Genomic DNA, 27,845 nt, shown 5'->3' with positions numbered 1-27,845 from the left:
CTCACATGAGATGTGATGGGCAAGGAGTTGCTCACTTATAGTTTATTGTAATTCCAATAATGGATGTGCCTGAGGATGATCAATAGGATTACAAGAATTCAATCACCCACTAGAAATCCATCCAACCAGGATTTCTGTTTTCTACTTTGGAAGTTTAGGATTCACTAACTTAGTGGGAGGACCAAATTGATTAAAAGACCATAACCATTTTGGTTAAATACATGATACATTTACTATTAATCTGGTTATTTTATGTAGTTAATTTTTTGATAATAATGAGCACAAAACAACCACCACCATCCAATATCCTTGCAAGCATACTTGATCGTAATAGGTTGACAGGACCTAATCTATCTGATTGGCTAAGAAATTTGAAACTTATCCTAAATCTTGAACATATACGATATGTTGTTGACTCAAATGTTCTTGGTCCCTTACCTCCAGAGGCCACTCAAGAGAAACATGAAACTTTGGACAATTAGAAGGAGCATGCTATGAGAGCTAAGTGTTGCATGCTTGCTTCCATGAGTAATAAGCTATAGAAGCAACATAAGAACATGCAGAGTGCGAGTGAGATCCTTCTTCACTTACAAGAGTTGTATGGTAAGCATAGCAAGAATGCTAGGTATGAGATATCTAGACAGCTATTCCGCATGAGGATGTCGAGGGACAGAATGTTGGGGATCATGTCCACAAGATGATTTAGCTGATTGAGCAGCTGGAACATCTTGACTTTAACATGGATTTTCAATTGCAGGCGAACTGATCCTTCAGTCCCTTCCTGAGTCATTTAGTAATTTTGTGACAAATTTTCATATGACTAAAAAGGAATGCACCTTAGCTGGTTTACTCAACATGCTGGTTATTGCCCAAAAGAATATGCCGAGCAATAAAGGAAAAGAGGTAGCTTTGATTGCATCTTCTTCTACTAGAAAGTCCAACAAAAAGAAGGGCAATAAGAAAAAGAAATCTTAGATTCCTAGTTCTTTCAAGAAAATAGCTAAACAAAAAGGGAAGACTAAAGATGATGGAGACAAAGGAATCCACTACCAGAAGGATGGGCACTGGAAAATGAACTGCCTAGAGTATCTTGCTTCTCTGAAGAACAAGAAGGATACACCTTTGGAAGGTATGTCCATATCTTGTTATTTAGATTCTGATGATACTCATAGTTCATCTACAGCTTGGGTTTTAGATACTGGTGCTAGTTCTCACATTTCTTATGATATGCAGGAACTAGCAAATAGTAGCAGCTTGCGTTCTTGAGATGTTAGACTCTGGATTGGCGATGGCTCAACTATTGAAGCTTGAGCCATAGGATCTAAATCTTTTTACATGTCTGGATATGTTTTGTGTTTAGATAATATTTTATATGTACCTGATGCTTTTAAGAATATTATTTCTATATCTAGTTTGACTAGAAATGGTTATGAATTTCAATTCACAGATGATGTTTGCAATATTTATTTTGGAAATAAATATGTTGATTCGGGTTATATGAATGATGGTCTTTATTATTTGGATAATAATGACAAACACAAAATGAATGTAAGTGATATAAATGAATGCAATGCCATGGTGAAAATCAACTCAAGTTCAAAATATATTTGGCACTTAAGGTTAGGTCATGTTGCAGAAGATAGGATTACAAAATCGGAGAAAATGGAGATTTTATCTTCATTAGGCTCTGAGCCTACTCCAACTTGTGAATCTTGCCTTCAGGGCAAAATGACTAGATCACCCTTTGTAGGACAAGGATTAAGAGCTGAAAATATTTTAGAGCTAATACATAATGATGTATGTGGTCTATTTAAGGAAATGGCTAGAGGTGGTTTTCATTACTTTATTACCTTTACTGATGATAAATCAAGGTTTAGGTATTTTTATTTGATGAAATACAAATATGAATCCTTTGAAAAGTTCAAAGAATTTAAATCTGAAGTAGAAAGTCAAACAGGAAAGAGTATTAAAGCTCTTCGATCAGATCGTAGAGGTGAATATTTGAGTACTGAATTTGATGAATACTTGAGAGAGCACGGCATTTTTTCCCAGCTGACTCCTCCAGGAACACCACAGCTGAATGGTGTATCTGAAAGGAGAAATCGTACCCTATTGGATATGGTACGTAGTATGATGAGCTATACTAATATGCCAATCTCCTTTTGGGGATGTGCATTAGAATCAGCTTTGTATATTCTGAATAGGATTCCATTAAAATCAGTATCTTCCACACCTTATGAGATATGGCATGGAAGAAAACCAAGTCTTAATCATGTTAAGATTTGGGGTTGTCCAGCTTATATCAAAAAGCTGAACACTGATAAATTGGAAACCAGATTAGAAGAAGGGTCGATTTGTTGGATATCCAAAAGATAGTTTTGGATATTATTTTTATTTGCCTACATCACAAAAGGTTGTGGTAAGTAGAGATGCCACATTTCTTAAACAACAGTTTGTTCAAGAAGGAGGCAAAGGAAGGCAAATAGAGTTAGAATTGGAGAATTCTGACTAACCAACAAATCAAATGGATATAGATCCATCTAGTCAACCTACACCTATTAATAAAACATCTACAGCTATTCCTCGTAGAACAACCAGGGTATCTCACCCACTAGTGAGATATGGTTTCCTTCATGAAGAAGAACAAGAGTTATCCACTCATGAAGAAGTTGATCATGGAGATGATCCACTTACCTATGAAGAAGCTATATTAGATATAGACTCTTCAAAATGGATTGATGCTATGAAATCCGAGATTGATTCCATGTATAAGAATCAAGTTTGGGATCTTGTTGACCCACCTGAATGTATTATAACTATAGGGAACAAATTGGTTTTCAAGAAGAAAATTGGTTCTGATGGAAAGGTAGAGACCTATAAGGCAAGGCTAGTATCGAAAGGGTTTCGCCAAAGGCAAGGAATCGACTATGAGGAGACTTTCTCGCCTGTTGCCATGCTTAAATCAATTAGGATTCTATTAGCAATAGCTACATACTATGATTATGAGATTTGGCAGATGGATGTCAAAATAGCTTTTCTCAATGGATACATTGAAAAAAACATTTTCATGGAACAACCTAGGGGTTTTGAATCCTAAGATGGTTCCAAAGTGTGCAAGCTAAAACGATCCATTTATGGGTTAAAACAAACTTCGAGGAGTTGGAACATCCATTTTGATGAAGCCATTAAGTCATTTGGTTTTATCAAAAATGAGGATAAACCATGTGTATATAAGAACGTTAGTGATAGTGCCATCACTTTCCTTGTCTTATATGTGGATAATATTCTGTTGATAGGTAATGACACAGGTATGTTGACAACTGTAAAGGTATGCTTGTCAAATACATTCTTCATGAAAGACTTAGGGGAGGCAACCTATATTCTTGGGATTCGCATCTATAGAGATAGAGCGAAAATAATAATTGGTTTATCCCAAAGGTGTTAAAGAGGTTTAACATGCTTGATTCCAAGAGAGGATTGTCACCAGTGAGACATGGTATCCACCTTTCTAAAGAGGTGTCTCCAAAGACACCTGAAGAAAGACATAAAATGGCCAGGATTCCATATGCTTCGGCTATTGGAAGTTTGATGTATGCAATGTTGTATATTAGGCTAGATATCGCATATGCTGTTAGTTTAACTAACAAGTATCAATCCAATCCACGTTTGGAACACTGGATCGCTGTCAAGAATATCCTTAAGTACTTGAGAAGAACTAAGATTTATTCTTAATATATGGAGGTGGTGACTTACAATTGGATGGTTATACTGATTCTGATTTCCAATCAAATATCAATGATAGAAAGCCTACCACTGGGTTTGTGTTCATTTGTAATAGAGGTGTAGTCAGTTGGAAGAGTTCCAAATAGAGTACGACTACAGATTTCACTACAATGGCCGAGTATATTGCTGCATCAGATCCTGCAAAAGAAGCTATTTCAATATAAGAAACCTCAGTCTCAGTAAAAATCCAAACACATAGAAAGGCACTACCACATTATCAGAGAAATAGTTGGGCAAGGCGATGTAGGCATGCAGAAAATAGCATCAGCTAAAAATCCAGTAGATCCATTCGCTAAGCCATTATCACAAGCTCGGTGAGACTGACATCTTGAGAAGATGGGTCTAAGGTATTGTAATGAATGGCTCTAGTGCTAGAGAGAGATTGTTAGTAGTATGGCCTAGAGCATATCATTTAGTATGTATCTTATACATATTTTATTAATAAAAGGCATTTTCACTTTTCTATTTACATAATATATTTATGTGTAATAAAAAATGTCCATTGATATTTTGTTAGAAATTCTATTTTTAAGTTGTTAGGAATGAGTGACAGTATTTCTAATACAAAGTATCATAAATTGGTTCACAATCGAGGATACTTCATAATAAGGGCATGACTTATCTAGAAATATTGTAATCATGTTTGTTCCCAAGTTATTTATATGAGATGCAAATAAGATGGAATGGTGAGTCTCATGCCATATAACAAACACGATAGGCACTTATACATGATAAGTAGGCTGAACCAGTGACATTTATGACAAGCACATGGAGTTTACTCTTGTCAATGTATTATCATAAATCATATTAGTGCATATAATCTTTAGACCTGAGATAGCATAGTTATCTTGTATATAGGTGGTTTGAGTTTGATACTGCTTTAATACTTGTACTGTGTATGGGTATATGGGCATGTGTTGGCTCCTACTAGTTATATATGGAGCTAGGTGTTAATCAAAATGGAATCTGTTTCTCTAAGTAAATAGGGATAAAATCCTATGTTCATTTAATTGTTCTTGATGTTTCAAGTTCCTGGCCAGGACAGATAGATTTAATAAGAAAAGAGTTTCTGATGAGAAAAATCTTTTTAATGAAGAACTCGAATTAAAAGAGAACATAATATTCATAGCAAATGGGGTTTGACATAAACCATGACTCCAGCTCAAATTGGGATTTTGTAACAGAGCGATTCTAGTGCATAGTAACATATGATTATAGGTTCATTTAAGGTAAACCTTATTACTAATTGGATGGCCATGGCATGCTATGCTAGGTGTTAACCATGGTCTATGAGGTGCATAAAATGATTTAGAGAAATCATTTATGGTAAGAAAGAGTTCTGATGATATTAAGAGTTGATATCATGTCTCATTGCTAATTAGTGATGAGCCTAGTAAGTCACGCACATACACAAGTAATCACCAAATTAAATATGATTTAGTTAATTAATTAAAGAGTTTAATTGATTAATTAAATATGTTTGGTTTGCAATTAGATTACAAAGTCCCTAGCATGGCTTGAAACCAAATCTAAGTTATTGAATGTATAGTATAAGTTAAATTTATATTTAAAGCGTTTAAATATGAATTTAATTAATGAGAAGTTAATTAATAGAGATTAATTAATTAATTTATATTTGATATAAAATGATTAAAAGAAGAGAAATAATTATTTTGGGTTGAAAACTCAAAATTAAGACATAAGGGTATTTTGGTCATTTCACAAGGTGACATGTGGTACCATGAGATGGTGACACATGGCACTACAAATAAGCTTGCCATATGTCTTTTAATCATGTAAGATGATCAAAGTCAAGATTAAATATAGGTTTGACACTTGGCACAATGTGATTGGGTCAATTAAACCTAGAGCCAATCATAAGGTGATATGTGGCAAGGGTTTTAAGTGATGACCTAGCTATATAAGTGTAAGTTATAAAAGAGTAAAACGTGTGGGCTACTGTTCTTCTTTGGTGCCGCCACCTAAAGAACATCTCCCCTCTCTTGTTCTTCTTCTTCTCTCATCAATTCAAAGAGATTAGCTGTAACATCCTCCCGGTAGCAATTCCGCATCTCCATCGCTCGGTGACGGTGTCGGTCCCATACCTAGACCTTCTGGAAAAATATTTAAACTAAAGTCAGGAATCATGATTAACTCAAATATTAATAAGAAACACTTAGTAAAAATTTTAGAAATAAAATACAACCACGTCAAATGAGCCAGTGCCCAAGCGATGGGTAACCCAGAGGGAAGTTGCGGTTCTTGCAACGAGGAGCCCTAGACCTGGGGGAAAAATTATAAAATAATTTTTGGGACTCCAGAGAAGGGTCATTGAGATTCCTATGGCATTAGAATGCCAAGAAAATATTTAGAAAAATTTTTCAATCGGTATAGACAATTTTGACCCGTTAAGCCAAACGGAGGGCATTTTGGTCATTTCGCCTTCAGAGACGATTTTTGGCCAACTTGTCCAGTCGAGTAAATAATTAATATGACATAAAATGTGAATAAATATTGTTGAAAATTGAATTGAAAATGATTAGAAAAGAAAAGAAAAGAAAAATAAAAAATTAAGCAAATTATGACATATTATGATGTCACTCTCTTACTTCCAACCAATCACAATTAAACAACCTATTAATTAATAAATAAAAAGAGATAAATATGGCCAAAAACAAAAGAAATCAGCAGCCCTTCTTCTCCTTAGAAAAACGTTTTACACCCCCTCCCCTCTTCCTCCATTGAATCTCAACCAAAGCTCCATTTTCATCCTTATTTCATCACAAGCTCTCCTAAGTCCTTTCACTAAAACCTTGTCTATACCTCTTGGGAAGTGTTTGGCAGCCAAGAAGAAGAAAGAAAGTGAAGATTGGGACTTGGAAAAATCTGCCTACAAGAGGTTAAAGTGAGGTTAGTGCACATATGTATTTAAAACTCCTTAATTCTATGTTAGAGATGTGTAATAGGTAAGAAATTGTGAAATAAATGAACTAAACTCATGTGTATGAAGCCCACGGATTTCGGCTGCCCCTAAGGAAGGAACAAGATTGAGTGTTTGGATGGACTTGGAGTGCACTAGAGATTATGTTTAAAGTGTATGAACATAAGGATAATGAAGTAGTTGGTTAATTAAGGTAAATTATGTAAATTTTGAATTTAAGCTAGGGTTTTCGGAGTGAAAATTTGATTTGGCTTATGGAATGATTAGTGGACATTCTAATGGTCAATTAGTGACCATTTAAGGCAAGTAAATCATAATTTGAAGTGAGCTAATGCATGGTAAACTGAAATGGGGAGGCTGCCAAGAGACAGCAGAAATGAGGCTGTGAGTCCAGCATGTTTGGACTGCCATATCCTTGGCTGTTTAGGTCAAATTGGTGTTTGGCCAATTGGACATGAAACTAGGCTTATAATGACACATTTTTGCTGAAGAAACCATGCCCAAAAGACCAAAGCAAGAGGACCCAAACTTGGCCCCAATCCGGATACCCTGCAAACGGCCCCTGCAGAATGACCAAATGAACAGTAACTGTTCATTTGGCCATAACTCACTGTAGAATGGTCAAATTGATCTGAAATTTTTACAGCAACAAGTTAAGACATAGGAAAACAACTTTCATGAAGAAACCTACCCCAAATTATGACCAGAACCTAATCAAATCATTGAGCAAAGTGAAGTTTACTGTACTGAGATTTCCAGAATTTTCATTTGAGCAGTAATGTTTGGATGGCTATAACTCTCTCTAGAAAACTCGGATTTAGGCGATTCTTGAACCGATGGAAACCTAAGACATGGTAGAACATTTCATATGAAGAAAGTTAGACCAAATTATGAACTTAACTTGGTCAAATTACTGACCAAAGTTGGACCAAAATCTGCCAAAACCCAAAATTTCAGCAGGAATAGTACACGTGAATAGTAAACTTATTTTGGCCATAACTTGAGCTACAAAACTCCAAATGGAGTGATTCAAAAAAAGAAATTCAACTAGACAAAATAAGGAACATTTTTTATGAAGAAAGTTTTGTCAAATTCCAACAGTAAATCGACCAATGAAACAGTGCAACTTCAGAGCACCAAAACCGAAAATTGGCAATTTTGCCAAAATGACCTAAGCTTTGAGAAAGTGACCAAAACCAACAAGTTTTAAATGAAAAATGTAGTATGTTGGAAGTGCCAAAGTCAATGTACATATTTTCTATGCAAAAGTCAACATTTTAGTTGACTAATGAAGTGAATAGTGACATGAAAATTTGAAATAAGCTTGGAAATGGATTTGGTAATTGATTCCAACAAGTTTTAAATGCAAAATGTGGTACATCGGGAGTGTTAAAACCAATGTACCTATTGTCTATGCAAAAGTCAACATTTTTGTTGACAATGAGGTGAATAGTGACACAAAAACTTGAAATTCAAAATTTAAAATTAGAAATGCATATAGGGGACTTTAAATTGCAATTGGCAATTAATACTAGTAAATGTAAAACTCAAAATGTGGGATCTTGGTGTAATTAGAATTAATATATCCATTACGTATAAAAAGGTCAACATTTTGGTTGACTAGTATGGTGAATAGTAATCAAAATGATTAGTGAATTAAGATGAAGACCTAGAACCAATTCTAAGCTTAAATGCTTAGAATTGTATGACAAATATGGACTATGCATCCTAGTCAAAATTGTTAAAAAGAAATTTAGGCCATAAATTTGAAATCCATGAAATATTCATGGATTACTTGAAACATGAAAAATAAGTCACCTAATTGATGTGAATAGATAGTTAGGGCGTATATGCCCATCACAAATGGAATTCATAAAATATTAGTAACTCAACTTGAAATATAAAATTTGTAATTACATAAGTAGATTCTTGAATGTATAAATGAGAAAGGAAAAATGTTTTGAATACAATGGTACATGTGAACCATTGTTTAGAATTGTGATCAATATGAATAACATAATGAATGGATAAATAAACCATATTAATGTATGAATGAGACATTAGTTCTCATTATTGTAAAGAGGAGAAGTATTTTGAGTACAATTGTATAAAAGAATAATTGATGTGAATTGTGATCATATAAATGATCAAATGAATATATGAATTATGATTGAAATTTATCATGAAATAATGAAGTCATAAAGCACAATATATTAACATTTTAAAGTATTAAATGCCCTAGTTTTCCTAACAAGATTGGTTTGGATAGTTTGGCATGCTAATAGGGTATTGTTTTAGCAGTACTGCGAAAGGCTTTATGCCTGTATTTATGGCTTTATGCCCGTATTCATGGCTTTATGCCAACATTCATGGCTTTTATGCCCGATTATGTGTTATCATAGCTTTTTAGCCATACTGACTGCATACGTGGTTGACGTTCTGCGTCCCATGGTATGACGGCCCGAGGCACCGCGGTGTCCAGTGCCAACGACCCGTTATCCAGTTTAGTCAGCCTGTCATAGGTTACTTGGGCAGTGTAATTTATTGAGATAAGTTAAGAATATTAGCAATTAAAAATATTAGAAATTAAATAAAATAAATGAGTAAGATGACCTAAAATAAATTAGGATAGTTATTTATTAAAAAGAATCGAAATGAATGAATGAGATATCAAAATTTACTTATTATGAAATAATCTGAGACAACCTAGCAAGTATAGAGAAAATGCTAAAAGATTAGCAAAGAAAATTATAACATAAATAAATATTGCAAATGTGCTTATATAACAATATAAGCATAAATTTATTATTTTCAAATCATTTTTCTTTGTACATTATTACTGTACATTGGCAAATAAACACTTTCAAAGAAGACTAAATTAGGATATAACACATTAAATTTTAGAAACCGCATGTGAAATATAAATAAATCTTGATTATTTGAATTATGTTTTATTTCTATCTTTATTTGTATATTATTTCCTTGTTATATTATTGCACCACTAAGCAGCAATGCTTAGCGCGATGGAATTGTTTCCTTCGCGCAGGTACTGAAGCTAGAACCCAATGGACGTTTGACTGGGAATTTTGGGAGTTTTGATCTGCGGAAGTATCTGAAGTATTCAAGGTTGTCACCTCCTCAGCAATGCATGTAGATAGGGCCCATATAGATCCTATTTTGTATTTTGTATAAAATGCTAGATATTGCATTATGATGTAAATTATGAAATTTTGTAATTATTTTGTAAATTATGTAAATTAAGGAAATTTGAAAATTTTGCTTATGTAATTTGAGAATGTTTACATATGAATTGAGTATGCATGGAAATGATTATGAAATTAAAATGTATGAATGAGATTTGAAATATGAGAAAATTATGAGAATGATTGATGAGATAATTATGATTAGCATGGATAAGACTTTATTCTGAAAATATTGTTGAAACTTTCAAACAGGTAAATAGTAAAAATCGTCAACTAGTAATAAAATAGGAGAAACTCCGCTGGTTTCTCCGTCGAAAAATAATTAATATTAAAATATAACGAGATCAAAATATGAAAGGAATAAAGTAAGATAAGATAGGGTGCTCCGGCACCGAATGTAGCACACTTTGCTCGGCTACACTGTAGTCGGGTGAGGGGTGTTACATTTAGTGGTATCAGAGCGCGGTTTAGGCGTTTCTGGACCTAGATAGATTGCATATCATGCATTGCATTCATAAGAGTCGAGGTGTGTCACACCCTACCCCTCTGTAAGGCATAACATGATCCCGTAGTATACCTAATGAATTACCAACTCCGTCTACTGATAACCCATTAAATACACTACAAGGGATTTTAAAAACTTTTCTTACTTCTTTTATAGTGGTGAGCACTATTTACAGGTATTAAAAACTTTGGTGAACTGAAGTGAAACAACTAACTCATTTGGTTTATTTGGAATTTCTGTAAAAATTTTGGCAGAGTGCCATCTGTATTTTGGATAAAACAGTTCTTCAGAAAACCTGTAAAAAGCACTTCAATAATTTTCCAAATCTCAACTCCAATACATTTCTCAACACAACAATTTATCAACTCAATTCCATAGAAATTTTTCAAGTCTGAGATAAGGAAATATAATCTGACTTTTACAAGTCAAAGAATTTCATAATTATTTTACAACTTCAAGGTACAATTTGAATTTACAACTGCTCAAAACCAAAAACAAAATGTACATACGATGTCATACATTCTGATACAAAATGCAAAATATTGGTATACTCATTATACCAGGTAATCCCTCGCTGGATGTATATGCAGCCTAGTCTGCTGCCCTGTCGGTCTCTCTACCTGCGACAGCAATAAAAAGCTATCGCTGAGACAATGTCTCAGTGGTGCACAACATTAACCAAATACAAATTTAAATCACAATTCGTAAATCATATAAATAGTGGATACTTAAAACCATAGTCAAATTCAAGACAATAAAGGTCAATAAGAATTTAAACTCCATTTCTCAATATCACAATAGATTTCCATAAGTCAGATCATGTTTGAATTCAAAAGGCAGTGTATGTCAATGAGAGTTTAAATCCATTTCACAATCTCACAATAAACATCAATAAATCACACACAGCTTAATCATGATCCATAGTTCAATTCGTCCCAAAAGCCGATGGCTAATGAGGTATTCAATTCGTCCCAAAAGTCAATGACTAATGAGGAATAACATGGCTAGCTAGCAAAAATATGAGTACTCATCCAATTCGTCCTCAACAGGCACACACCTCAACCCTTCAGCCAGAGAGGGAATTCAATTCGTCCCACTAGACAAGCTAATGAGGAATACGATCAATATACATGATAGCTGTGGTTTCAAACCATTTCCAATGCTTTTCAATCAATAAGTAACCATCAATGTCATTCAAACAATTTTTCACAGTTTTAAACCATTCACAATACTTTTCAATCAATAAGTGTCCATCAAACTCATTTACACAATTTAAAACAATAATATACAAATAGTCAATATTTATTTCAATTGAAAATAATTCAAAAGAAACAGTTGTTGTGCACAAACCTCTGATGACTGTCCCCCTGGTCTGGACTCAGTGTTTCCTTCCCTTTTGCTGAGTCCTTGTTAACTGAGAAACACAATTTGAAGTGTTTCAGTGCTAAATTAAACTGTCTCTATTGATGGTGTTTGGTAAATAATGCACTGAACTCAATTATTCACTTAATCACCTAATATACCGACCCTCGTTGCGTTTTAGGTAAATTAGGTTTTAATGTCGTTAATATGTCACATTCGATAGGGTTTTAGGTTTGGTACGTTTTACCAAAGTCATTTCCTTGTTTAGTGCATTTTAATGCAAATTGCTGGATTCCGGGACACTGGTTTGACCTAGCCGGACGATCTAGTTCCCTCAGTTTTTGGGTCTCAGTCGAAACTACAAACTTGTAGATCTAAGTCTTATGGACCGCGGTGCAAAATTTTAGGTCAATCCGAGTTTAGTAGACCAAGTTATGGTCATTACACTATTGCTGGTCAAATGGTATCAATTTAGGTCAATTTTAGGTCAATTTGGTCAACTCTGGTTCGGCCAGTTTTTGGACCCGAACTTGTGCAAGTTGTTTGACTTGCTTATGGTCATTTCTGGGCTTTGGTGTCTTCATAAGACTTGTAGGTATGGGTCTTAACTATTCATGGTTAAAATTTCAGGTCAATTGGACCTGTTTTGAGTGAGTTATGGCCTAAACACTCACTGCTGCCCAATTAGTCATTTTTCAGGTCCTAATTGCACCTAATCCGAATTGGTCATTTTCTTAGGTCACCTTGCAAGCAGAATTTTGGTATGTTTTCTCAATGAAAGTTGGCACATTTTGTGCCTAGTTTCACCTCCAATTGGTCTCATACCAATTGAGGTTACACATTTAAAGTTATAGGTCTATTTGCACACTGCCCTCTATATGTCTTTCAAACCCCAATTCAAACACACATTTAACTTGCTCTACTTTAAATCCCCATATCTAATTCTGATTTTATACCATTCCATATTCATTTATCACTTCTTACTATGGTCAATTTGGACAGAATACAAACATTCTCAATACATCAAATACAACCCTAAACCACAAAGTCCAAATTTAGCAATATATGTACATAAATACACCTAATCATTACATATAATCTCCACTACTAATTTACATATACATTCATCAATTCTTCCATGTCAACATTCTGCCAACACTTCCATCAATACATACAATTATTCAAGGGTTCCCAAGCTGCCGAAAACCTTCTTCAACACCACATTGCCCTACAATTCATCAATTCTCATCCAAGTGCCAAAATCACCATATAAACATGAAGTAATTCACTAGGTTATTAAATCATCATGATCAACACCATTTCTCATCAATTATATGCACAAATATCTCATCAAAAACGTGACTCCATGGCTGTCCAAAATGAAAACAACAATAACTCTTCAAACTCAAAATTTTCCTTCACAAAACCAACACCCATAACATGCACACAAAACTTAACAAAGCTATCTTCAAAATTATGAACTTACCTTATGCTTGGAGCTTGTTAAACCTTGCTTAAACTTCTCAAATTTAGTATCAAACTCTTCCTTGTGATGAGTAGACAAAGTTTCATGAAGGAACCTAAGAGATTGGAGTTGAAAATGGAGAGTTAAGAGAGCTTGCATGAAAAATGGCCATGGTGGTTTCCATTTTCTTCAATTCAGCAACTTTGAATCCAAATGAGGAAGATGAAGTTTCTATTGGTTTAGTGGAAGTACAGCTGCCCCTCTTTGTTTTATTTTATTCCCTTAGTGGTCCACTCATTTAAATTATATCATAAAATAAGTTTAAATGTGTTATTTACACATTTTTCACCCCACTTTTGGCTATTTGTATTAGGTACCCCTCTTTTAATTTTTCATTTCATTTTCTAAGTGTAATATTATTTATTTTTAATGGACATTTAGGTCAAAATACACTTCGGGATGTCAAATGACCATAATGCCCCTGTTCGGGTTGCATTCCCGATTTTTCGGTAATACCGGGTTTTGTCTGTTTTTCGATTTCTCACTTTTCTTTGTACTAATTATTTAAATTTTCTTTGATCTTTCTAATAATATTTATTCTTCAATAAGGTTCTATTTAAGTCTTAAAAATGTTTTCCAGGGTTCCCCGCAGTCCAGGGCTAGTTAACGGTCCACGCCGTGGCTTCCCGGTGCGGTCACCCATCGCTAGGGTTATCGACTCGTTTTACTTGGTTACATTTCTTTGCTATCATTTTTCCTTTGTTTTTCTTGTACTTTCTTTTCTTGTATTTCATTATTTCATGTCTCCTCACTCATATCGAAGTACGGTTCTAGGCATCCTAGCTGTCCGGACAGCACTGGTCACCGGAGCAGTAGAACGCACTACCGAACTTAGGGGTGTTACAATTCTCCCCCCCTTAAATAAATTTCGTCTCGAAATTTTACCTGGCATTAGTCTCTGAATAGCTGTGGGTGCTGTCTCCTCATATCCTCTTCACGTTCCCAAGTAGCTTCCTGGCCTGAATGATGGTTCCACAAAGACTTTAACCAGTGTGTATGCTTTGTTTCTCACCGCTTCACCTCATAAGCCAGAATTTTTATGGGTTCTTCCTCATATGAGAGGTCTGGATTTACTTCAATCTCTTCAATCGACAAGACATGAGATGGGTCGATCTGTACCTCCTTAACATGGACACATGGAAGACACTGTATCCTTGCTAGCTCTGGAGGTAATGCCAACCGATATGCCAAAGGACCCACTCTTTCCGTAACTTCATATGGTCCGATGAAACGAGGACTCGCTTCCCTTTCTCGCCAAATCTCATAATCCTCTTCCAAGGAGAAACTTTGAGGAATACTTTATCACCTTTGCATACTCAATATCTCTTCTCTTGAGATCAACATAGGACTTGACGGCCGATGCAGCCTTGAGTCTATCTCTAATCAATCTAATCTTTTCCTCTGTCTCACTGGACAATTTCTGGCCTAATCATCTTCCTTTCACCTACTTCATCCCAACATAAAGGAGTTCTGCACTTCCTGCCATACAAAGCTTCATATGGAGGCATCCCAATGCTTGATTGATAGCTGTTGTTATAAGCAAACTCAATCAAAGGCAAGTGTGTATCCCAACTACCTTCAAACTCAATCACACAAGCCCGTAGCATATCCTCCAATATCTGAATAACCCTTTCGGACTGGCCATCCGTCTGTGGGTGGAATCTTTGTCTTTGAAGTTCAATCTAGTTCCTAGGGCTCTCAAGACTACCCTGAATCTAGAAGTGAACCTAGGATCTCTGTCAGACACAATTGATACTGGCACTCCATGCAGTTTTACAATCTCATATATATACAATCTGGCCAATCTTTCCAGGCTATAGTCCATCCGAACTAGCAAAAAGTGAGCAGACTTAGTCAATCTGTCAACTATAACCCATACTGCATCATGACTACTCTGTGTCCTTGGAAGTCCTGTAACAAAATCCATAGTTATTCGTTCCCATTTCCACTGCATCGACAAAGGATGTAACAAACCAGCTGGAACTTGATGTTCTGCCTTTACTTGCTGACAAGTTAGGCATTTGGAAACAAATTTAGCTATGTCTCTCTTCATACCCATCCACCAGTAATGTTCCTTCAGCCCTCTGTACATTTTAGTTCCACCAGGGTGCATAGCAAATGGAGACTCATGTGCTTCCTTCATAATAACTTGTCTCAATTCCACATCACTAGGAACGCACATTCTACCCTGATGTAGCAATAAACCATCATCTCTCACAGAGAATTTAGGTTTCTTGCCCTGTTGGACTTCTTTCAGTAACTTCTGATACTTTTCATCACTCTGAGCAGCCATTCTGATCTGATCAATCAACACTGGCTGTACATGCCATGCAACTACTGTCTGTCCCTCATCATCAATCTCTAAACTGGCATGCTGTGCTTTCAATTCATATACCATGGACAAAGGAGAAACTCTGAGACTTGCCATAGTCTTGCGACTTAAGGCGTCAACCACCACATTTGCTTTCCCTGGCTGATAGTCTATTAAGCAATCATAATCTTTGATGAGGTCTAACCATCTCCTCTGCCTCAAATTCAATTCCTTCTGGGTGCCTAAGTACTTCAAGCTCTTGTGATCTGTGTAAATGTAGCATTTCTCCCCATACAAATAGTGTCTCCAGATCTTCAGAGCAAAAACAATAGCTGCTAACCTGGATCATGTGTTGGGTAGTTCCTCTCATGCGGTTTCAATTTGGCGTGATGCATAAGCAATGACATTCCGATCTTGCATCAGTACACAGCCTAACCCATTGTGAGAAGCATCACTATAAACTGTGTATTCTTTACCCGGAGTAGGTAAAGTGAGAACTGGAGCTTCAGTTAAACACCTCTTCAACTCATCAAAACTCTGCTGACATTTATCTGTCCACTGAAATTTTACATCTTTCCGAAGCAGCTTAGTCAGTGGAGAAGATAACATAGAGAATCCCTTCACAAACCGACGGTAATATCCAGCTAAACCCAGAAAACTGCGAATTTCTGTGATATTCCTGGGCGGCTTCCAATTAAGGATAGCTTCTACCTTGCTGGAATCTACCTTGATCCCTTCAGCTGACACAACATGTCCCAAAAAGGAGATTTCTTTCAGCCAAAATTCACATTTCGACAATTTGGCGTATAGCTGTTTCTCTCTTAAGGTCTACAGTACAATCCGCAGATGCCTGTCATGCTCTTCTGCATTCCTCGAGTATATCAAAATGTCATCAATAAACACCACCACAAATTGATCAAGATATGGTCTGAAGATAGTGTTCATCAGATCCATAAAAGCAGCTGGAGCATTTGTCAACCCGAATGGCATTACTAGAAACTCATAGTGGCCATACCGAAGTTACAAAGCGCTTTTGGAATACTCTGCTCTTGCACCTTCAACTGATAATAACCAGATCGCAAATCAATTTTGGAGAATATAGCTGCACCCTTCAACTGATCAAACAGATCATCAATGCGAGGCAATGGATATCTGTTCTTTATTGCCACCTTATTCAACTGCCGGTAGTCAATGCATAAGCGGAGAGTACCATCCTCCTTCTTAACAAACAACACTGGTGCTCCCCAAGGTGACACACTAGGGTGGATGAAGCCCTTTTCAAGTAGTTCTTGCAACTGTATCTTCAACTCCTTCAACTCTGCTAGTGCCATTCTGTATGGCGTTATGGAGATTGGATCCACACCAGGCATAACATTAATTTCAAACTGCACTTCTCTTCCGAGGTAATCCCGGCAATTCATCAGAAACACATCCGAAAGTCATGTCTTGTAGGGATGTCCTTCAATGCTGTACTCCCCAATTGGGTGTCTACAACATGTGACAAGTATGCTTCACACCCCTTTCTGATCATTTTTCTGTCTAGTGTAAACGAAATGATGTTTGATGGCAATAATCGCCTCTCCCCATGTATTACCACATCACTATACCGAGGAAGGCCAAAAGTGACTGTCTTGATCGATACCAATCATGGCATGATGCCTAGCTAACCAATCCATGCCCAAGATGATATCATAATCTCTGAAGGGCATTTCAATGAAATCGACAGAAAGTGTGTCCTTGGATCACCAAAGGACAATCTCTATACATTCTATTAACTCGACCTCTGTCCCTAACGGACTTGTTACTAGCACCTCAAAGTCCATTTTTGTACATGGAACAAAGAATGCAATCAATGATGCTAGCACTCACATAAGAATGGGTAGAACCGGATCAAATAACACAAACACATTCTAGTTAAAAGTTGAGAAGGTACCAGCCACAACATCAGATGTCTCTGCCTCTTCCCTCTGTCTCATGGCATAGACTCTGACTGGAGCACTATCTTGCTCTTATTGTTTTACTGTGCCTTGGCTGCCTGCTTGGTTACCTCTACCCCTGCCTCTACCTCTGCTGTGTGGTTGTGAGCTCGTGATGTGGCTCGAATCGACCCTTTTGCAGTAGTAGGAGGTGGTCCAACTCTGCGACTACTGGTGCAGTCCTTGGCAAAGTGTCCTGTGCCTCAACAGTTATAACAGGCTCCAATAGCCTTGTAACAGATTCCACCATGATTCTTTCCACAAGTTTCACATTGGCGGGGAGGGTAGGAACCTCTGGTACTCTGCTGACCAGATAGGGGAGGTCTCTGTCCTGAATATCTTCCCCTATCAGATTTCTTGCCACCTCTGCCATGTCCCCCATAGTTCTTCCTCTTTCCAGTATGACCACTGGAACTCGTTTCTCTGATTTTCCCTCTTTCTCTATCTTCTCTCGATCTCTTTTCTCTGGAGCGCCTCAAACTCAACTATTTCCAACTCTAGGGCTTGAGAAACAAGTTCAGAGAAGTTAGTGTGTTTGAAGCCGAGCACTTGTACTCTGATATTGGGTTTCAAGCCAGTTTCAAACCTCTTGCGTCTTTTCCTGCTGGTAGCAAGCAAACTTACTGCATAATGGCTTAGGCGGGAAAATTCTCTTTCATACTCAGCCACTGATCTGTTCCCCTGTTTCAAACTTAGGAACTCTTGCGCTTCCGTCTACATAAGCATCGTGGATATATTTCGCTGAATTCCCGAGGAAGTCATTCCATGTTAGCATTGCGTGCTCTACTGCATCGTGGGGAATGGTTTTCACTGTCATAAGCATCCCCTGTAGTAAGGACACCGAGTATTCAAATCTAAGCTCTTACATACAATGTAGCTTCTTGAACACCCTATCCATCCTCTCTAACCATTGTTCAGCTTCTAGAGGATCTACTGTCCCCTTAAACTCTGTAGCCCCATACTTCATCAATTTGTCATACTGCCTCGTAGGAGATTGTGGTTGTACCACTGGTGTCTGTATTGGGACTTGAGTAGGTACATTGCCAGCCATTTGTTGAAACATTGCAGCCATCTGCTGAGCGAACTGAGCAGGAAACTGCGGTACTGCAGGGGCTGGTGCTGCTGAACCACTAACATTTTGTAGGCCTGGGGCATCCCCTTGCACCTCAGCCTCAATAGACTGATCGACTGAACGATCACCCTCTTCCATATTCAATGCGAGGATTTAAGATCTCCTGAACCAATAACACAAGGAGATTTCCTCCTGTTAGTGCATATTTATAATGTAATGTACTGTATGTATCAAACAATGATATTGAGCAGTTGTACTATGAAGAAAGAATATTCAAGTAACAGGTGAAAACAGAATTTAAAAACTTTGCTCTGATACCACCAAAACATGTCACACCCAACCTCTCTGTAAGGCATAACATGATCCCGTAGTATACTAATGAATTACCAACTCCGTCTACTGATAACCCATTAAATACACTACAAGGGATTTTAAAAACTTTTCTTACTTCTTTTACAGTGGTGAGCACTATTTACAGGTATTAAAAACTTTGGTGAACTGAAGTGAAACAACTAACTCATTTGGTTTATTTGGAATTTCTATAAAAATTTTGGCAGAGTGCCATCTGTATTTTGGATAAAACAGTTCTTCAGAAAACCTGTAAAAAGCACTTCAATAATTTTCTAAATCTCAACTCCAATACATTTCTCAACACAACAATTTATCAACTCAATTCCATAGAAAATTTTCAAGTCTGAGATAAGGAAATATAATACAGCTTTTACAAGTCAAAACAGCTCATAATTATTTTACAACTTCAAGGTACAATTTGAATTTACAACTGCTCAAAACCAAAAATAAAATGTACATACAGTGTCATACATTACAGTACAAAATGCAAAATATTGGTATACTCATTATACTGTAATCCCTCATTGGATGTATATGCGGCCTAGTCTGTTTGCCGGTCTCTACTGCGACAAAGAATAAAGCTATCATTTGAGACAATGTCTCAGTGGTGCACAACATTAACCAAATACAAATTTAAATCACAATTCGTAAATCATATAAATAGTGGATACTTAAAACCATAGTCAAATTCAAGACAATAAAGGTCAATAAGAATTTAAACTCCATTTCTCAATATCACAATAGATTTCCATAAGTCAGATCATGTTTGAATTCAAAAGACAGTATATGTCAATGAGAGTTTAAATCCATTTCACAATCTCACAATAAACATCAATAAATCACACACAGCTTAATCATGATCCATAGTTCAATTCGTCCCAAAAGCCGATGGCTAATGAGGTATTCAATTCGTCCCAAAAGTCAATGACTAATGAGGAATAACATGGCTAGCTAGCAAAAATATGAGTACTCATCTAATTCGTCCTCAACAGGCACACACCTCAACACTTCAGCCAGAGAGGGAATTCAATTCGTCCCACTAGACAAGCTAATGAGGAATACGATCAATATACATGATAGCTGTGGTTTCAAACCATTTCCAATGCTTTTCAATCAATAAGTAACCATCAATGTCATTCAAACAATTTTTCACAGTTTCTAACAATTTTTCACAGTTTCAAACCATTCACAATATTTTTCAACCAATAAGTGTCCATCAAACTCATTTACACAATTTAAAACAATAATATACAAATAGTCAATATTTATTTCAATTGAAAATAATTCAAAAGAAACAGTTGTTGTGCACAAACCTCTGATGACTGTCCCCCTGGTCTGGACTCAGTGTTTCCTTCCCTTTTGGTCCTTGTTAACTGAGAAACACAATTTGAAGTGTTTCAGTGCTAAATTAAACTGTCTCTATTGATGGTGTTTGGTAAATAATGCACTGAACTCAATTATTCACTTAATCACCTAATATACCGACCCTCATTGCGTTTTAGGTAAATTAGGTTTTAATGTCGTTAATATGTCACATTCGATAGGGTTTTAGGTTTGGTACGTTTTACCAAAGTCATTTCCTTGTTTAGTGCATTTTAATGCAAATTGCTGGATTCCGGGACACTGGTTTGACCTAGCCGGACGATCTAGTTCCCTCGGTTTTCGGGTCTCGGTCAAAACTACAAACTTGTAGATCTAAGTCTTATGGACCGCGGTGGAAAATTTTAGGTCAATCCGAGTTAAGTAGACCAAGTTATGGTCATTACACTATTGCTGGTCAAATGGTATCAATTTAGGTCAATTTTAGGTCAATTTGGTCAACTCTGGTTCGGCCAGTTTTTGGACCCGAACTTGTGCAAGTTGTTTGACTTGCTTATGGTCATTTCTGGGCTTTGGTGTCTTCATAAGACTTGTAGGTATGGGTCTTAAATATTCATGGTTAAAATTTCAGGTCAATTGGACCTGTTTTGAGTGAGTTATGGCCTAAACACTCACTACTGCCCAATTGGTCATTTTTCAGGTCCTAATTGCACCTAATCCGAATTGGTCATTTTCTTAGGTCACCTTGCAAGCAGAATTTTGGTATGTTTTCTCAATGAAAGTTGGCACATTTTGTGCCTAGTTTCACCTCCAATTGGTATCATACCAATTGAGGTTACACATTTAAAGTTATAGGTCTATTTGCACACTGCCCTCTATATGTCTTTCAAACCCCAATTCAAACACACATTTAACTTGCTCTACTTTAAATCCACATACCTAATTCTAATTTTATACCATTCCATATTCATTTATCACTTCTTACTATGGTCAATTTGGACAGAATACAAACATTCTCAATACATCAAATACAACCCTAAACCACAAAGTCCAAATTTAGCAATATATGTACATAAATACACCTAATCATTACATATAATCTCCACTACTAATTTACATATACATTCATCAATTCTTCTATGTCAACATTCTGCCAACACTTCCATCAATACATACAATTATTCAAGGGTTCCCAAGCTGTCGAAAACCTTCTTCAACACCACATTGCCCTACAATTCATCAATTCTCATCCAAGTGCCAAAATCACCATATAAACATGAAGTAATTCACTAGGTTATTAAATCATCATGATCAACACCATTTCTCATCAATTATATGCACAAATATCTCATCAAAAACGTGACTCCATGGCTGTCCAAAATGAAAACAATAATAACTCTTCAAACTCAAAATTTTCCTTCACAAAACCAACACCCATAACATGCACACAAAACTTAACAAAGCTATCTTCAAAATTATGAACTTACCTTATGCTTGGAGCTTGTTAAACCTTGCTTAAACTTCTCAAATTTATATCAAACTCTTCCTTGTGATGAGTAGACAAAGTTTCATGAAGGAACCTAAGAGATTGGAGTTGAAAATGGAGAGTTAAGAGAGCTTGCATGAAAAATGGCCATGGTGGTTTCCATTTTCTTCAATTCGACAACTTTGAATCCAAATGAGGAAGATGAAGTTTCTGTTGGTTTAGTGGAAGTACAGCTGTCCCTCTTTGTTTTATTTTATTCCCTTAGTGGTCCACTCATTTAAATTATATCATAAAATAAGTTTAAATGTGTTATTTACACATTTTTCACCCCACTTTTAGCTATTTGTATTAGGTACCCCTCTTTTAATTTTTCATTTCATTTTCTAAGTGTAATATTATTTATTTTTAATGGGCATTTAGGTCAAAAGACACTTCGGGATGTCAAATGACCATAATGCCCCTGTTCGGGTTGCATTCCCGATTTTTCGGTAATACCGAGTTTTGTCTGTTTTTCGATTTCTCACTTTTCTTTGTACTAATTATTTAAATTTTCTTTGATCTTTCTAATGATATTTATTCTTCAATAAGGTTCTATTTAAGTCCTAAAAATGTTTTCCAGGGTTCCCCGATCAGTAGCTAGTCAACGGTTCACGCCGTGGCTTCCGATCTTGATCACCCATCGCTAGGGTTATCGACTCGTTTAACTTGGTTACATTTCTTTGCTATAATTTTTCCTTTGTTTTTCTTGTACTTTCTTTTCTTGTATTTCATTATTTCATGTCTCCTCACTCATATCGAAGTACGGTTCTAGGCATCCTAGCTGTCCGGACAGCACTGGTCACCAGAGCAGTAGAACGCACTACCGAACTTAAGGGTGTTACAAGGTGACACTATTGCAGATCTGTATTTCCTGTTTATTTTAGGTTAAGGTATGGAATAAGAGAGTGAAGAGACAATGAGATAGCGAATGGAGATGAGAAGGAGACTGTATTTAAGATGAAAAAGGATGAGTACATAACTGTTTGAGGATAGGATTGAGACTAAGGAGAAAGTGAAGTAGGATAACACGGAAAGGTGAAGAAACAAGGAGGTAGCAACTCCCCGATTGCATAAGTCAGGTAAATTTCGAGGACGAAATTTAAATAAGAGGGGAAGAGTTGTAACATCCTCTCGGTAGCAATTCCGCATCTCATCGTTCAGGTGACGATGTCGGACTGACTAGACCTTCTGGAAAAATATTTAAACTAAAGTCAGGAATCATAATTAACTCAAATATTAATAAGAAACACTTAGTAAAAATTTTAGAAATAAAATACAACCAAGTCAAATGAGCCAGTGCCCAAGCGATGGGTAACCTAGAGGGAAGTTGCGGTTCTCGCAACGAGGAGCCCTAGACCTGGGGGAAAAATTATAAAATAATTTTTGGGACTCCAGAGAAGGGTCATTGAGGTTCCTATGGCATTAGAATGCCAAGAAAAATATTTAGAAAAAATTTTCAATTGGTACAGACAATTTTGACCCGTTAAGCCAAACGGAGGGCATTTTGGTCATTTCGCCTTCAGAGATGATTTTTGGCCGACTTGTCCAGTCGAGTAAATAATTAATATGACATAAAATGTGAATAAATATTGTTGAAAATTGAATTGAAAATCATTAGAAAAGAAAAGAAAAGAAAAATAAAAAATTAAGCAAATTATGACATATTATGATGTCACTCACTTACTTCCAACCAATCACAATTAAACAACCTATTAATTAATAAATAAAAAGAGATAAATATGGCCAAAAACAAAAGAAATCAGCAGCCCTTCTTCTCCTTAGAAAAACGTTTTACACCCCCTCCCCTCTTCCTCCATTGAATCTCAACCAAAGCTCCATTTTCATCCTTATTTCATCACAAACTCTCCTAAGTCCTTTCACTAAAAACTTGTCTATACCTCTTGGGAAGTGTTTGGCAGCCAAGAAGAAGAAAGAAAGTGAAGATTGGGACTTGGAAAAATCTGCCTACAAGAGGTTAAAGTGAGGTTAGTGCACATATGTATTTAAAACTCCTTAATTCCATGTTAGAGATGTGTAATAGGTAAGAAATTGTGAAATAAATGAACTAAACTCATGTGTATGAAGCCCATGGATTTCGGATGCCCCTAAGGAAGGAACAAGATTGAGTGTTTGGATGGACTTGGAGTGCACTAGAGATTATGTTTAAAGTGTATGAACATAAGGATAATGAAGTAGTTGGTTAATTAAGGTAAATTGTGTAAATTTTGAATTTAAGCTAGGGTTTTGGGAGTGAAAATTTGATTTGGCTTATGGAATGATTAGTGGACATTCTAATGGTCAATTAGTGACCATTTAAGGCAAGTAAATCATAATTTGAAGTGAGCTAATGCATGGTAAACTGAAATGGGGAGGCTGCCAAGAGACAGCAGAAATGAGGCTGTGAGTCCAGCATGTTTGGACTGCCATATCCTTGGCTGTGTAGGTCCAACTGGTGTTTGGCCAATTGGAAATGAAACTAGGCTTATAATGGCACATTTGTGCTGAAGAAACCATGCCCAAAAGACCAAAGAAAGAGGACCAAAACTTGGCCCCAATCCGGATACCCTGCAAACAGCCCCTACAGAATGACCAAATGAACAGTAACTGTTCATTTGGCCATAACTCACTGTAGAATGGTCAAATTGATCTGAAATTTTTACAGTAACAAGTTAAGACATAGACAAACAACTTTCATGAAGAAACCTACCCCAAACTATGACCAGAACCTAATCAAATCATTGAGCAAAGTGAAGTTTACTGTACTGAGATTTCCAGAATTTTCATTTGAGCAGTAATGTTTGGATGGCTATAACTCTCTCTAGAAAACTCGGATTTAGGCGATTCTTGAACCGATGGAAACCTAAGACATGGTAGAACATTTCATATGACGAAAGTTAGACCAAATTATGAACTTAACTTGGTCAAATTACTGACCAAAGTTGGACCAAAATCTGCCAAAACCCAAAATTTCAGCAGGAACAGTACACGTGAACAGTAAACTTATTTTGGCCATAACTTGAGCTACAAAACTCCAAATGGAGTGATTCAAAAAAAGAAATTCAACTAGACAAAATAAGGAACATTTTCTATGAAGGAAGTTTTGTCAAATTCCAACAGTAAATTGACCAATGAAACAGTGCAACTTCGGAGCACCAAAACCGAAAATTGGCAATTTTGCCAAAATGACCTAAGCTTTGAGAAAGTGACCAAAACCAACAAGTTTTAAATGAAAAATGTAGTATGTTGGAAGTGCCAAAGTCAATGTACATATTTTCTATGCAAAAGTCAACATTTTAGTTGACTAATGAAGTGAATAGTGACATGAAAATTTGAAATAAGCTTGGAAATGGATTTGGTAATTGATTCCAACAAGTTTTAAATGCAAAATGTGGTACATCGGGAGTGTTAAAACCAATGTACCTATTGTCTATGCAAAAGTCAACATTTTTGTTGACAATGAGGTGAATAGTGACACAAAAACTTGAAATTCAAAATTTAAAATTAGAAATGCATATAGGGGACTTTAAATTGCAATTGGCAATTAATACTAGTAAATGTAAAACTCAAAATGTGGGATCTTGGTGTAATTAGAATTAATATATCCATTACGTATAAAAAGGTCAACATTTTGGTTGACTAGTATGGTGAATAGTAATCAAAATGATTAGTGAATTAAGATGAAGACCTAGAACCAATTCTAAGCTTAAATGCTTAGAATTGTATGAAAAATATGGACTATGCATCCTAGTCAAAATTGTTAAAAAGAAATTTAGGCCATAAATTTGAAATCCATGAAATATTCATGGATTACTTGAAACATGAAAAATAAGTCACCTAATTGATGTGAATAGATAGTTAGGGCGTATATGCCCATCACAAATGGAATTCATAAAATATTAGTAACTCAACTTGAAATATAAAATTTGTAATTACATAAGTAGATTCTTGAATGTATAAATGAGAAAGGAAAAATGTTTTGAATACAATGGTACATGTGAACCATTGTTTAGAATTGTGATCAATATGAATAACATAATGAATGGATAAATAAACCATATTAATGTATGAATGAGACATTAGTTCTCATTATTGTAAAGAGGAGAAGTATTTTGAGTATAATGGTATAAAAGAATAATTGATGTGAATTGTGATCATATAAATGATCAAATGAATGTATGAATTATGATTGAAATTTATCATGAAATAATGAAGTCATAAAGCACAATATATTAACATTTTAAAGTATTAAATGCCCTAGTATTCCTAACAAGATTGGTTTGGATAGTTTGGCATGCCAATAGGGTATTGTTTTAGCAGTACTGCGAAAGGCTTTATGCCTGTATTCATGGCTTTATGCCCGTATTCATGGCTTTATGCCCGTATTCATGGCTTTATGCCAACATTCATGGCTTTTATGCCCGATTATGTGTTATCATGGCTTTTTAGCCATACTGACTGCATACGTGGTTGACGTTCTGCGTCCCATGGTATGACGGCCCGAGGCACCGCGGTGTCCAGTGCCAACGACCCGTTATCCAGTTTAGTCAGCCTGTCGTAGGTTACTTAGGCAGTGTAATTTATTGAGATAAGTTAAGAATATTAGCAATTAAAAATATTAGAAATTAAATAAAATAAATGAGTAAGATGACCTAAAATAAATTAGAATAGTTATTTATTAGAAAGAATCGAAATGAACTGAACAGATATCAAAATTTACTTATTATGAAATAATCTGAGACAACCTACCAAGTATAGAGAAAATGCTAAAAGATTAGCAAAGAAAATTATAACATAAATAAATATTGCAAATGTGCTTATATAACAATATAAGCATAAATTTATTATTTTCAAATCATTTTTCTTTGTACATTATTACTGTACATTGGCAAATAAACACTTTCAAAGAAGACTAAATTAGGATATAACACATTAAATTTTAGAAACCGCATGTGAAATATAAATAAATCTTGATTATTTGAATTATGTTTTATTTCTATCTTTATTGGTATATTATTTCCTTGTTATATTATTGCACCACTAAGCAGCAATGCTTAGCGCGATGGAATTGTTTCCTTTGCGCAGGTACTGAAGCTAGAACCCAATGGACGTTTGACTGGGAATTTTGGGAGTTTTGATCTGCGGAAGTATCTGAAGTATTCAAGGTTGTCACCCCCTTAGCAATGCATGTAGATAGGGCCCATATAGATCCTATTTTGTATTTTGTATAAAATGCTAGATATTACATTATGATGTAAATTATGAAATATTGTAATTATTTTGTAAATTATGTAAATTAAGGAAATTTGAAAATTTTGCTTATGTAATTTGAGAATGTTTACATATGAATTGAGTATGCATGGAAATGATTATGAAATTAAAATGTATGAAAGAGATTTGAAATATGAGAAAATTATGAGAATGATTGATGAGATAATTATGATTAGCATGGATAAGACTTTATTCTGAAAATATTGTTGAAACTTTCAAACAGGTAAATAGTAAAACATGTCAACTGGTAATAAAATAGGGAAAACTCCGCTGGTTTCTCCGTCGAAAAATAATTAATATTAAAATATAACGAGATCAAAATATGAAAGGAATAAAGTAAGATAAGATAGGGTGCTCCGGCCCCGAATGTAGCACACTTTGCTCGGCTACACTGTAGTCGGGTGAGGGGTGTTACATTAGCCAATAATCTCTTGAATTAAAAATACTAAAAATCATTTCTAGTGTCCTGTTTACATCTGTAATCTCTCAAAAGGCAAAACTTGATTTTCTAATTCATAGAAAAAGCTTTAGAAGCTGTTCAAGGGCTGCCATAGGTAATCTTGGTGTGGACAAGCTAGAGGGACAACATCTAGTGTCCTAAGACGCATCCCAAAGGTGCCAAACACACTGCAGTGCATCAAAAGGTTAGTGCACTTATTCTTGATCTAATCTAGGGTTCTAATGAATTAATCTGTTAATTCTA

The sequence above is a fragment of the Hevea brasiliensis genome, chromosome 13 (assembly GCF_030052815.1).
Source record: "Hevea brasiliensis isolate MT/VB/25A 57/8 chromosome 13, ASM3005281v1, whole genome shotgun sequence".
NCBI classification, from domain to species: Eukaryota; Viridiplantae; Streptophyta; class Magnoliopsida; order Malpighiales; family Euphorbiaceae; genus Hevea; species Hevea brasiliensis.
This window is presented reverse-complemented; position numbering follows the sequence as displayed.